Genomic DNA, 12,655 nt, shown 5'->3' on the forward strand with positions numbered 1-12,655 from the left:
TTTTGCACACTGAATGCGCTTTTCTTCACCACAAAATTCGGCATATATATATATATAAATATATATATATATATATATGTATATATATGTCTATGGAATATATATATATATTCCATAGACAAAAAACCTTGCAGTTTCACATGTCCCATTAAGGCTTTTTAGACATGATCTGAAATTTCACAAAACCTATTGAATTTCTTCCACTCAAACTTAAAAAAGCAATGAAATTCCGATCATTAAGGCTGATGCCTTAATGGACGTGTTCCTTGCGCAATACAGATATGGTATGCCATCATACCCTGTGATTAACTGCAGATTCAGCTCTCTCACAGAGTGAGATTGCTGTCACTCATAAAATGGTGGAGCTGCTAATTCACAGAATTGTGTGCTCATTGGAATATACAAAAGCAGTCTATGCAACTGAGGTCTGAGCAGTCATGTGGCACACACATCCCACTTGTTGCCTACAAGCTTCCCATTCAGTCACCACAACAATCCCACTGGGTTCCAACAGCATACTCACTCAATACATTCAACTTATTCAAACTATATATTCAGCTCCCTAATTGCTAAAACTATTATACCCTGTCTGTACATGTACATTTATTTCCCCTATACACCTTCATGCTGCTATGTATTCCCCAATCCCTACTATTGTGTGGTCTCCCAACTGTGCTAGTCTGCATGCCCTCATCCACACCAATATGTCTTTCCCCATCTGCACCGCCCTGTGCTCCTGCATCCGTGCCACTCTGTTTCCTTCCATCTGCACCACTGCCTTCCCCCCAGCCATGCCACTCTGTCTTTCCCTTATCTGTGCCACACTTTCTTCCTCCATCTGCACCACTCTGTCCCCTACCACCTGCACCGCTCTGACTTCCCACCCATCTGCACCAATCTGTCTTCCCCAATCCCTACTGTTGTGTGTTCTCCCATTGTGCTAGTCTGTATTCCTCATCCACACCAATCTGTCTTTAACCATCTGCTCTGTCTTCCCACGTCCATGCCGCTCTGTACCCGCCATTCACGTTGCTGTCCCCCCAAACCATGCCAATCTGTCTCCCCCACATCTGCACCACTGTTTCCACCCATCTGCATCACTTTGGCTCCCCCATCTATACTGCTTAATCTTCCCCCCTCTCCACGCCTTTCTGTCAGCCCCATCCACACCGCTTTGTCTCCTAACCCCATCCACCCAACTCACATCCCAACTGTGCAGCTCTGTGTTCTGCTCAGACTTCATTTGCATAGACTGCTTGTTTGTATTCCAATGAGCACACAATTCTGTGAATTAGCAGCTCCATCATTTTGTGAGTGACAGCAATCTCACTCTGTGAGAGTGCTGAATCTGCAGTTAACCATAGAGTGTGATGGCATACCATATCTGTATTGCGGAAGGAACATGTCCATTGAGGTGTCAGTCTTAATGATCAGAATTTCATTGCTTTTTTGTTTGAATGGCAGAAATTCAATAGGTTTTGTGAAATTTCAGATCATGTTTAAGAAGCACATGTGAAACCGTAAGGTTTTTTGTTTATGGAATTTCATTGCTTCTTAAAAATGTATTAACTATCAAGGTTTGGATGAGCAAACCAGGCCTCCTGCAGGGGAGAAGGGCAACAAAATGGTACATTAGCGCAGATGGTGGAAGGCCGGCACACAGGAGGTGTTTTGGGAGTGCACAGGGAGAGATGGCTGCGGGGGCAGGCTGCAGGAGTATGGGGCAGCAGTGGAGGTGCGGAGCAGTGGCAGCAGGGGCAGTGCACAGGAGCATCAGCTGGCAACAGAGGGGCTTAATGGCGCTGGGCATGCATGTGAATACATAAAATCAATAAGACACAGATGCATGGATGTATCAGTGAGAACCTTCTATGCATTTATGTTAAAAATTGAATATGTGTAAAATAATCAAAAAAAGGACATGCCCCCCCACCCAAAGCACAACAGAGGACCCCCGCTTCAGGGCATCGCAGGCCTGGGCTGATAGCCCAGGGCTATCCCTGGCACCCCTGGGTGGTGGGTGCCAGGTTTATTGTGTAATATTTGTGAAAATACATGGGGACAAATGAAATAGTGGTCTCCTGTATTTAAAACAACCAGTACTGGGCTATTCCGAACCAGTCCTGGTTGCCAAAATAAAGGGAACAAACGAGGTAAGGGTCCCCTTTATTCAGCGCAACCAGCGCTGGGCTCTGAGCCAGTCCTGGATATAGAGGGGAAAAAAATGTGTAGGGTCCCCCTGTGTTATCCAGAGCCAGCACCAGACTTTTTCTAGTGCAGGGCTAATGACACAGCCAGTGGAACCCTTCCACTGGGTCCCCCAGTTAAAGCATTAACCCTGACCATTAGTCAGCCCAGGCCAGGGATCCCTGGGGAGCAGAGGACACCCCAAAAAAGGGGTCCCCCTCTTCATGGCACCCCAGGCCTGGGCTGATAGCTGGGACTATATCCAGAACCCCAGGGCGGTGGGTGCCAGGTTGATTGTGTAAAGTGGGCCCCTTCCCCTAAAATTCAACCTGCCCGGGCTCTTCACTGCTGGTCCTAGTTGTGAAAATTCAGGGGACAAATGACATAGGGGTCCCCTGTACTTAACACAACCGGGCTATTGAAAACCAGTCCTGGTTGCCAAAATAAAGGGGACAAACGACGTAGCGGTACCCCGTATTCGGCACAACCAGCACTGGGCTCTGAGCCGTTCCTGGTTCTGGAAATACAGTGGAAAAAAATGCATAGTATTATCCAGAACCAGCACCACACTTTTTCTAGTGGGGGCTAATGCCACAGCCAGGGGAGCCCTTTCACTGGGTCCCCCAGCTGAAGCATCAACCCTGACCGCTAGTCAGCCCAGACCGGGGATCACTGGGGATCTGGGGACTCCCCACCCAAGGCCTAGGCTGATAGCCCGGGGCTACCCTCGGCACCCTTGGGCGGTGTGTGCCGGGTTGATGGTGTAATGTGGTGCATTTGAAAGAATATTGTCTTTTGTGGGTAAACTGTAGGTCCCTGCAAACCTCCCCCGCATGCTGGTATTTGGAGAACCACAAGCGGGGCATTTAGTGCCCACTGGTACCTGCAGTACACCTGTAAAATAAATATTAAAATAATACACTACACCAATTTTTTTTAAATAATTTATTTAGTCTGCACCTTCACCTGGGGAGCAGTGGCCTTTAAGCTCTTTTTCGTGGCTGCTGCCACCCCAGGACTTCGTCGTCTTTGCCTGGCAGGTGCCAACCCAGAAGGGCTTCGGTGTTTTTGCCTGGCGGACATGAACCTGCCAGGGCTTTGGCGTCTTTGCCTGGGGGGCGGTGGCCTTTAAGCTCTTTTTCGTGGCTGCTGCCACCCCAGGACTTTGGCGTCTTCGCTTGGTGGGCGCCAACCACCAGGGCTTTGCTGTCTTCACCTAGGGGGTGGCAGCCAATTAGCTCTTATGCAATTAGCTCTTATGCACGGCTGCCACCTCCCTAATGCTATTGGTGTCTTCTTCACCTAGTGGGCAGCAGCCTGTGTAAGCTCTTTTGCATGGCCGGCACCCACTATAACTTCCGGCGTCTTCTTTCTGCGGGAGATCTTGACTGCTCCTTCGCTGCTGCCGGACTGCCATGCTGCCGAATCGTGCTGGCTTATATAAACCAGCCAAGGGGGCGGGGTGATGACAGTGCGAGCCGTGATTGTCTTGCGTCGGCCATCTTTGAATTTCAATAATGGCGCTTAGGCACCATTTTTTTAAATGGGCTCCGCTGCCGAACTCGGCACAATGGCTGGCAGGGTTAGGATCCTCTTGGATCCAGGCCCGCCGCCAACACCCGCACAGATGCCATTTCCCGCCGCCGGGACCTGCAGCCCGCACCACCACTGCCGCTACTGTAGCCCGCATTGATGCCGCCGCCTGCTCTACTGCCGCTAATGAGGCCCGCTGCACCGCCGCCGGATCCTCGGTAAGTAAGTACCGCACTGCCATGCCACCACCTCGTGCTGGCTTTTATAAGCCAGCCGAGGGGGCGGGACAATGACGTCGCGAACCGTGATTCGCTCACATTGGCCATCTTTGAATTTCAAAAATGGCGCTGAAGGGCCATTTTTTAAATGGACTCCACTGTCGAAATTGGCAGAATGGCTTGCAGGGACTGGATCCTCTCAGTTCCAGGCCCGCCGCCAACACCCGTGTATCAATCTGTCTAAAAATTTAGACAGATTGATACAGACAGACGCCGTGTCCCATGTATCAATCTGTCTAAAAAATTTAAAAAGCAGAGAATTTGCCCGCAGCAGCTAATCAGCTTTGAGGTAGCATTAAGTAAATTCTATAAAATAATAAGTATAAGCTGATTGCTTGCTAAAGATACTTCTCCACTCTTTATATAGTTTGATACATATCCCCCATAGTTGTTTGCTGTTTGCATCTATATTTTCAAACAATTCAAACAATATACTGTACAATTTGAGAATTTAAAATTATAAATTAAAAACCCTTCACTTGAAATAGCAGAAATGTGACCGATAGTTTATGTAGTGTGGCATTGCCTGGGAAGTCAGGTTGATTAGAAGTATACAGCATTATACATATTTCCACATTCCTGCAAATTGTGTTGGTGTTTAGCTCTCAGATGTAAAATCATCTTCCAGGAATTATGTGCAACAACTTGTACAGCATTTTTACTGAAACACACTTAGCAATTTGTCCTCACTTTAATTCTCTGTTTAGCATTCTTAAATGTGTGCCTGAATGTCTCATATATAATTAATAGTGCCCACTTTCCAATGAAATTCAGCTTAATTCTTCCTGCAAATTTAAAATCATGTTCAATAATTGTAATTACTCAAAAGACAGAACCCAGAGTCAAGACAGTAATTATATTTGAGACCATGTAGGGTCATATACATACTAAGAAATAATATTCCATTATACGTATTACAAGTCAAAGGACAGTTGGCAGACCTTTTACTAGAAGAACTGTTTGCTAGCCGAGCCTTGTTATGGGTGTGTTATGGTATATGGTAATATGCTGAATTGTGTTTAAAGTAGCAATAATGAAATATTTACTAAGCAATCCTATCTAGCTTGCTGGGGGGGAGGGTGCCAAAACACTGTGTTCAGCCCAGTGGCTTCACAAGGTGGGTGCGGGGGGATGCAGGCCGCACCCGGATGTCACCAGCCAAGGGGTGACACCAAGGTGCAGACTCCACCTCAGTGACAGGAGCTTGGTGCTGCCCTGTAATATTAAGTGCAGCACTCGGCTCCTGACCCTGTGAGGGAGCCGGCACTGCACACAGGACAGGGCAGTTAGCATCTCCTGCACCCTCCACGCTCGGTCCCCCGGTAAAAAGCAAGAGACGGGGTTCGGGCCGCGAGTCCACTCCCCTTCCCGCTAGGCCTCACCCCTTTTTTGGCATGGACTTGTGGGAAAGGAGGCGTCCCTCCTTCACAGCATCCCTCCCCGCACCAGTTGACAACACGGGGAGGGACGCCACTGGTTCAGCCAATAGTATGTACTGTACAATAAGAATACTTAAATGCACATGTAAGTCATAGTTATATTTAAAGATGGCCTTGAGCAGGACTGTCATTTGATGTCTTGGGCCTTAGTACTAGCGGGGGCATGGCCAAGGTCATGTGAGCCAGGTACCATTTGCCCCACCCGTACATGCTGTGCTGTTTGAAAGGTCATACCCGACTTTTCCTTCCCAACTCTTGGCACCAGTGGCCTTAATCATGGTCAGCTATTGGTTTTGTGTGGGTAAAATTATTTAGATACATGTCTACTGTATATATTATGGTGAACAGGGATGTACTGGGTCTGTAGATCATCCTTGGCAGTCCGCCCTGTGCCCATGCCTTAGGTGTGGATGCTCGTGAAGGGGTTATACCCCGTCTCTTCTTGGCCCATCCCTTCCCCTGAGCACACATAATGTATCCAGGGGGCACTTCCGCCCTCCTCGAGTCGGCCCTTCTGGCATTTGCAGAAGTGCCCGATGGCCAGTCCAGCCCTGATGGTGAAGTACTTATCACTGTGGATTTTGTTTACCATGCTGTAAAATTTAGTTTATAGTACACACACAGGTATTTCAAATCAGTAAAACCGAGATGAAAATATTAACTTGACATTGGTTATTGTAACAAATATTACGATAATAATTACTTACAATATAATAGTATTTAGTCCCAAATGTTTAAGGCTAACTCCACTTTTTATGAAATGTAACGTACAGTACAGTACAACTTCACCCAATTACCTGCTATGTATTGGAGGTGACTGGTACCTATAACAGCCGAACTTCTGTGAATGTCTCCAGTCTGTATGCATTACCCATTGACGTCAGATGATTCATCTCTGTGGTCGCTGGCAGGTTTCACTTCCTCCCAATGAAGCTGATCACCATCAGCCACAAATTAAAAAGACTTTCTTGTTGACTGGAAGTGATACAGCCATTTAACAAAATGTTGAGTGACTGGATCTTCTCCCATTTTGCCATTCACATACCCAGAGAAATTATAGAAAGAGCCTGTAATTCTATGGACTGTGGGCCTGATTCAGAGCTGGACGCTCTTTGAGAGCACTCGCTCTGAATCAGGACGTCCCTGTCTTTTTTTAAAGACGGCCTCCTGGCCGCTCGCTAAGCTGTGGGTGACCACCCACAGCTTTAGCGAGCGACCAGGTGATGGTCACGATGGTCGCGACCATCGGGGCTTGCGACAAGACCCTTGTGGTAGGGTCTCGTTCCCGCAAGCCCCAGTGAGCTTTCAGCTGTAATAGAGCCGGAAGCTCACCCACTGACATCATACGTAATGTCAGTGGGGCCGCCCCCAAACAGCAGGAGTTCCTTCGGGAACGCCTCCGTTTGGCCAGCCACCCCCCTACCCGCCTCCACAATGGGGCAAGCTGTCAATCACAATTGACAGCTGCCCCGCTTTGGTGCGAGACCCATAGCGACAGAGCGCCCGTAGCTGGCCGGGTCTCGCTCATGCGCGAGCCGGCTCCGGCGTGCGCATGCGCAGTGGGGGACCTTCGACCCGCTTGCAAGCGCTGTGCGCTCGCGAGCTGGTCTGAATCATGCCCTGTGTCCGGTGAACAATACTCATTTGCATTCTGTGGACATGTTGGTGAAGCCACTGAGGACCTAATACGAGATACTTTATTGTGGAATACTGCAAACTGTTCTGTTACCTTGATTCCTGTGGCATATAGTATTATCAGAATATATCTGGGTTAAGCTAATATTTGTCTTTATTTAGAATTGCTGGATGTAGACATTAGTCATATCATATATGTGCAGTAATTCATCTCTTTATTTTGTTTACATTTTAGGCTTTTCCCTGCATTTCTACTGGAATCTATGGTAAGATTCGGTCTTCTTTATTATTGCATAATTATTGTCTCCTTCTGGGAATTTTATATTATTTACAAATTCCCTTTTTGTTATCGATACTATGTTTAGTGTGACATTTGTACCAAAATGAATGATACATGTAAATGGCTGACATTTCCCTATTCTCAGCGAGTGCTAATAATTTGTTTTGTGTGCACTGGTTTTAAATCTGTAGAAACAGCTCCAAGTTCTCCTACTGTTGTTGTGACATAATAGTGGTTTCCATTCCATCTTTTATATTGTTCTCTGTTCTATCTTAAATAGTGGTCGCCCGAAATAATATTTTCTATGTAGTAAAATCAGTCCTGTCTTTTAGGGGTATTTCTATCCAAACAGACAGGGCCAGGTTCTGAGTCACGCCAGCAGCATTTATTGGCGGTCGCACGTCTGCGACTTGATGCAAATGCCGCTACAAACTCTTTCCCTTGTTTACATCAGTTTGCTGAATGTGCAATGACTGAGACCCCCACTATTAGCGCCCATGCTCGCTGTAATACCAATTGGTGTGTCCATCTATGCTACCATTAATCGCACCATAAACTCCAGAGCTTTCTGTGCATGTGCAGTTGCAAATAATCTCATTGTTACGTTAACACGATGATTGCGTGCAATTTATATTCAGGCCCTATATCGGTAATTTAACATAATGGTAAATTGGCTTATGGTGTTCAAGACTCAAAATACTCTACAAGCAGGGCAGCATGATAATACACAGTGGCGGGCTGGGCCGGGGGGCAGGGTGCCATGTGCCCCCCGGGTCACTGTGACACAGACTGCACCGCGTGTGTAACGCTGACTGGACGGAGTCCGGTCAGCGCTACACAGCACAAACACACAGCCGCCGGAGCCGGCAGCTGTGTGTTTGCTGTAATCAGCAGCCACTGAGAGTCTGTCAGACTCTCATCGGCTGTTGCTGCTCCCACTGCGGGAGCCATCTTCCGGCACCCGTAGTGGGTAATGGGAGAGCCGTCGTCATGACGACGTCTCTCCCATAATGCAAAGCGGCCAGAGGAGCCGGTGGGAGCGTCGGGACCAGGAGCGGGAGTTTCAGGTAAGTGTTTTTTTTTGTTTTTTTTTAATAAAGTCTCTCTCTCTCTCTACTGGGGGGGGGATGGGGGGAGATTACTATGGGGGCACTACCAGGGGGGGGATTTCTATGGTGGCACTACCAGGGGGGGATTACTACTGGGGGCACTACCAGGGGGGTGGATTATTACTGCTGGGGGCACTACAAGGGGGGACTACTACTACTTGGGGAACTACAAAGGGGGGAGGGGACTACTACTAGGGGCACTATATAGGGGAGGGGACTACCACTGGGGGCACTGCGAGGGACCACTGCTGGGGGCTCTATATAAAGGGCAATACTGGGGGTACTGCATAGGGGGGAGACTATAACTGGGGCCACTATTTAAGGGACATTGCATAAGGGTTACCACTATTGGGGGCACTGCATGGGGGGGTGGACTGCTACTGGGGGCACTGCATAGGGGGTACCACTATTGGAGGCACTATATAAGGGGCTTACTACTGGGGGCACAAGGGGCACTGAACAGGGTGGACCACTACTGGGGGCACAAGGGGCACTGCATAGGGGGGGATCACTACTGGGGGCACTACTGGAGGCCTGCATAAGGGTGTTCGCTCCTGTAGCACACGGGGGCACTGCATATGGGCACTACGACAGGGGGCTGCCCCTAATCTTTATTTTTACCTTACATTAATCCCATATGGACCCGCCTCCTCCCTGAAACACTTGAGGGGGGGCGGCGCCGTAGCAACGCACGTTCTTCGGGCACCCTGGCTACATGCTACTCCTCTGCCAGGGCCGCCTGCATGCATTTGCCCCCCAGGCTAAAAGTTGCCAGCCAGCCCCTGATAATACATATATGTTTTGGCTGCTCAGAATGTCCGTCTGTAGTAAGACACTAGGGCCGCCACTGAAGCTGCATACGCAGTCGCTGGTTACGATATGCCACTGCAACCGTCGCGATACGACTGCGTTTGAGTCTCCAACCCCCCCATTGCTTCCCACAAACATTTCTTGATTGTCAATCAGTCTGCGCCCAAACCCTCACTACAACTCTAAGCCATTGAAACGTATGTACCGTGCAACTCAGACGCATGCATAGTACGAATAACATTGGCCTACTGCGCAAACGTCGCTATTGCCTGCTGCTTTGGATCAGGTCCTATGGCACTTCATTAAAGGCTTGCTCTGGCTGCCTGGTGCTACATATTTGGGGAGGCAAAAGTGCCTGCAAAAATGTTTGCCTTCCAAATGATGTAGCACCATGCAGCCAAAGAAAACCCTTGCAGCTGCGCCATAGGGCGGTCAGCCCCAGATCTGGTTGCTGCTATATTCCTGGTTCTACAACACTCTGCCATTGTTACTGTAACAGAGCATTGTCAGCCTTACACAGGGCTGCCTCTTACTTGCCAGATAGCAGGACAGGATGTTTTAAGTGACATTGCCAAGTGGCTCCTTATTAGCAGGGATAACATCCTTGGCAACAGAGCAGCTCGTCAGCGCCAGAGCGCGTCACTCACATATATACTATTTGCTCTGACAGCCCCGATCAGTCTCATGTGTACCAATAACGCTTTTCCAGTTTGATTATGTTCTTCTCTCGGCTTATTACAATAGATTTTCCATAGTATTATAATGTCCTGCTCCTGTTGTACTTTCAATGATTTTCCAAAGTGTATCATATTTTTACCTTGCAATCCATGTGACCCATGACCTTTTTATTACGGGTAATAGGCTAATGGAGCGTACACACGGTAGGATTAGTCAGCGATAACGATATTGCTGACTGATCGTCCTGCACCTTCCCGGTGTGCTAGATCATCGTTATCCAGCACATCACCAACCCACCAACGACGGGCCAGCAACCTGCGATCAATGAACGCGGATCCCTATGTAACTCGGTTGATATGGACCAGTTGGCCTGCATGCATGGGCGATGGTCGATATCGTTATCCTCCATACGTGCCCGCGCATCGCTGGTTATTGGGCACCAAAAAAGGAACGATCTGTATGATAACAATATGGTCGATATTGTTATCGTTCATATTGTGAATTTTTATCGTACTGTGTGTACGCACCAATATACTTTTCAAAAGTAACAATTTCTCAGAAGCCAATCATTGCTGACATCCCCCTGCTGTATAAACATCTGCTATTCACAACTACTGCTGTATCAATTATTTGCTCCACAATTTACTCGTTTGTGAAAGATCCAAAAACATTAAAAGCCACTTATTATCTGAAGTCGCAGCAATGACCAGAATCCTCTTGTTTGTACACTTCACATATACCTATGAAAGCTGCATTGTTTATTTTTATTTATTTATTAACAGTTATTTATATAGTTTGCACATCTTACACAGCACTTTTACAGAGCTGGTGGAGCTTACAATCTACAGTGTATTCCCTTTCACATGCACACACTACTGTTCATTTCTGGAGTGTGGGAGGAAATCCACGCAAACACAGGAGAACATACAAACTCTACACACATTGTGTTGAACTCATGACCTTTGGGCTGTGGGGCAGTAATGCTAAACTACACGTTATATTTTACTAACCTAGGCCCTGATTCAGAGCCGGACGCTCTGAATCAGGGCATCTTTTTTTTTTTTGTGGAGCGGCCTCCTGGCCGCTCGCATTGCTGTGGGTTGCCACCCACAGCTAATGCGAGCGGCCAGGATGATGGCCCAACCATCAGGCTTGTGACGAGACCCTTGTGGTAGGGTCTCGTGGCTGCAAGCCCCAGAGAGCATTCAGCTCAAACAGAGCCGAAAACTCTCCCACTGACATCACTTGTGATGTCAGTGGGGCCGCCCCCAGACGGTAGGTGTTCTCAAAGGAACACCTCCGTCTGGGCAGCCACCCCCCCGGCCCGCCCACCAAAGGGGGTGTGCTGTCACTGAAATTCGACAGCACGCCCCCTTTGGTGCGAGATCCGGAGCAACGGATTGCCCGTCGCTATGCGGGTCTCGCGCATGCGCACGATGGAGCCGGCTCCGTCATGCGCATGCACTCTGGGCCACCATCGACCCGGTTGCAAGCGCTCGGCGCTTGCGACCGGGTCTGAATCAGGTCCCTAATCCCTCCCCTAGGTGGAGCCGTTGGCAAAGGATGGAGCTGGGTGCACCTGTTCTGTAGTACATTTCCCAGCAATCCATTTATTTTTCCACTTTAATATCGAAGTGGAGGATTTGTGAATAGAAGTGCCCCAATGCAGGCCACAATCCCATGGTTGCGGCTTCTGGTATGCAGTCGGGAAGCTGGCGGACGTAAGCCCAACAGCTGGCTTCCCGACTGCTTTATCCCGGCGAGGGTTAAATGACAGGCATCTAAATCTAGACGCCTGTCATTTTACCGACACCAGGAGACCGATGCGGACAGCCGTGGGGGGGAGGGTTAGGGTTAGGCACCCCCGGGGGGGACTTAGGGTTAGGTACTCCTCCGGGGGACTTAGGTTTAGGCGGCTGGGAAAGGGGGGTTAGGTTTAGGCACTGGGGGGAAGGTTAGGGTTAGGCACCCCTAAGGAGGGTCAGGGGGGTTAGGTTAGTTGATACTTACCTGGGGACGATCAGGATTTTCAGCCATGTCTGCCAGCCGTTTTGAACTGCTGGACGCAATTCCCGGCTTCTGGTTGGTCTTCCTGTTCATTCCGCAATGGTTTTCAACTGGTGCTGTGGGAAGAGCTAGAGGATTAAATAGCATTCATGGGGCTCTGGATAGGGGAAGAAGGAGGTTAGTAAAATGTAACATGTAGGTGGTAGTGCAGATTTTAGTACATTTTGCAAATCATCTTATATATAGTACTCAGTCCTTTATTTTTATTTTTTGCTTAATAGCTGTAAGAATACAGCAAAACATTTATTACACAGGACGTCATTACTGCCAGTGTAGTATTATTTTTATTAACTATTAACAATAATAATAATCTGATTAACTACACACAAGAAAAATGAACAACTTACACCGCCTTGCTATCCAATGAAAAAGGTATGCTATAATGTATTCCCAGTTTAAATGAATTTATTGTACAAAGTAGGCAATTCGATATCTGCTAGGCAATGTACAGAGCCTGAAATGAGACTTAATCTTGTGTGCATATCAAGATGAGACGGAAACACAGAATGAAAAGCTTTATGAGGCTGGAAACTAATGAGCAGGGCCGGTGGTGATGAAATATCAAATTGAATCCGCATTAGCTCAGCATGTTTGAAGCAGCTGATCCACTACACAGGGACTTGGCAACAGTGGCCATCA

General features: G+C 48.1%; 1 protein-coding gene across 1 annotated transcript in view; it reads left to right on the forward strand.

The window, feature by feature from the left end:
- The window catches only part of LOC148518155 (uncharacterized), a 798,612-nt gene that overhangs the window by 190,771 nt on the left and 595,186 nt on the right, over positions 1-12,655 (forward strand). The window contains exon 2 of the mRNA XM_088477479.1: positions 7,308-7,338. The gene's annotated coding sequence lies outside the window, so the exon portion shown is untranslated. The remainder of the gene's footprint in view (positions 1-7,307; positions 7,339-12,655) is intronic.

Source organism: Taudactylus pleione, unplaced genomic scaffold, assembly GCF_031769625.1.
Source record: "Taudactylus pleione unplaced genomic scaffold, aTauple2 ptg000201l, whole genome shotgun sequence".
In the NCBI taxonomy this organism is placed as follows: domain Eukaryota; kingdom Metazoa; phylum Chordata; class Amphibia; order Anura; family Myobatrachidae; genus Taudactylus; species Taudactylus pleione.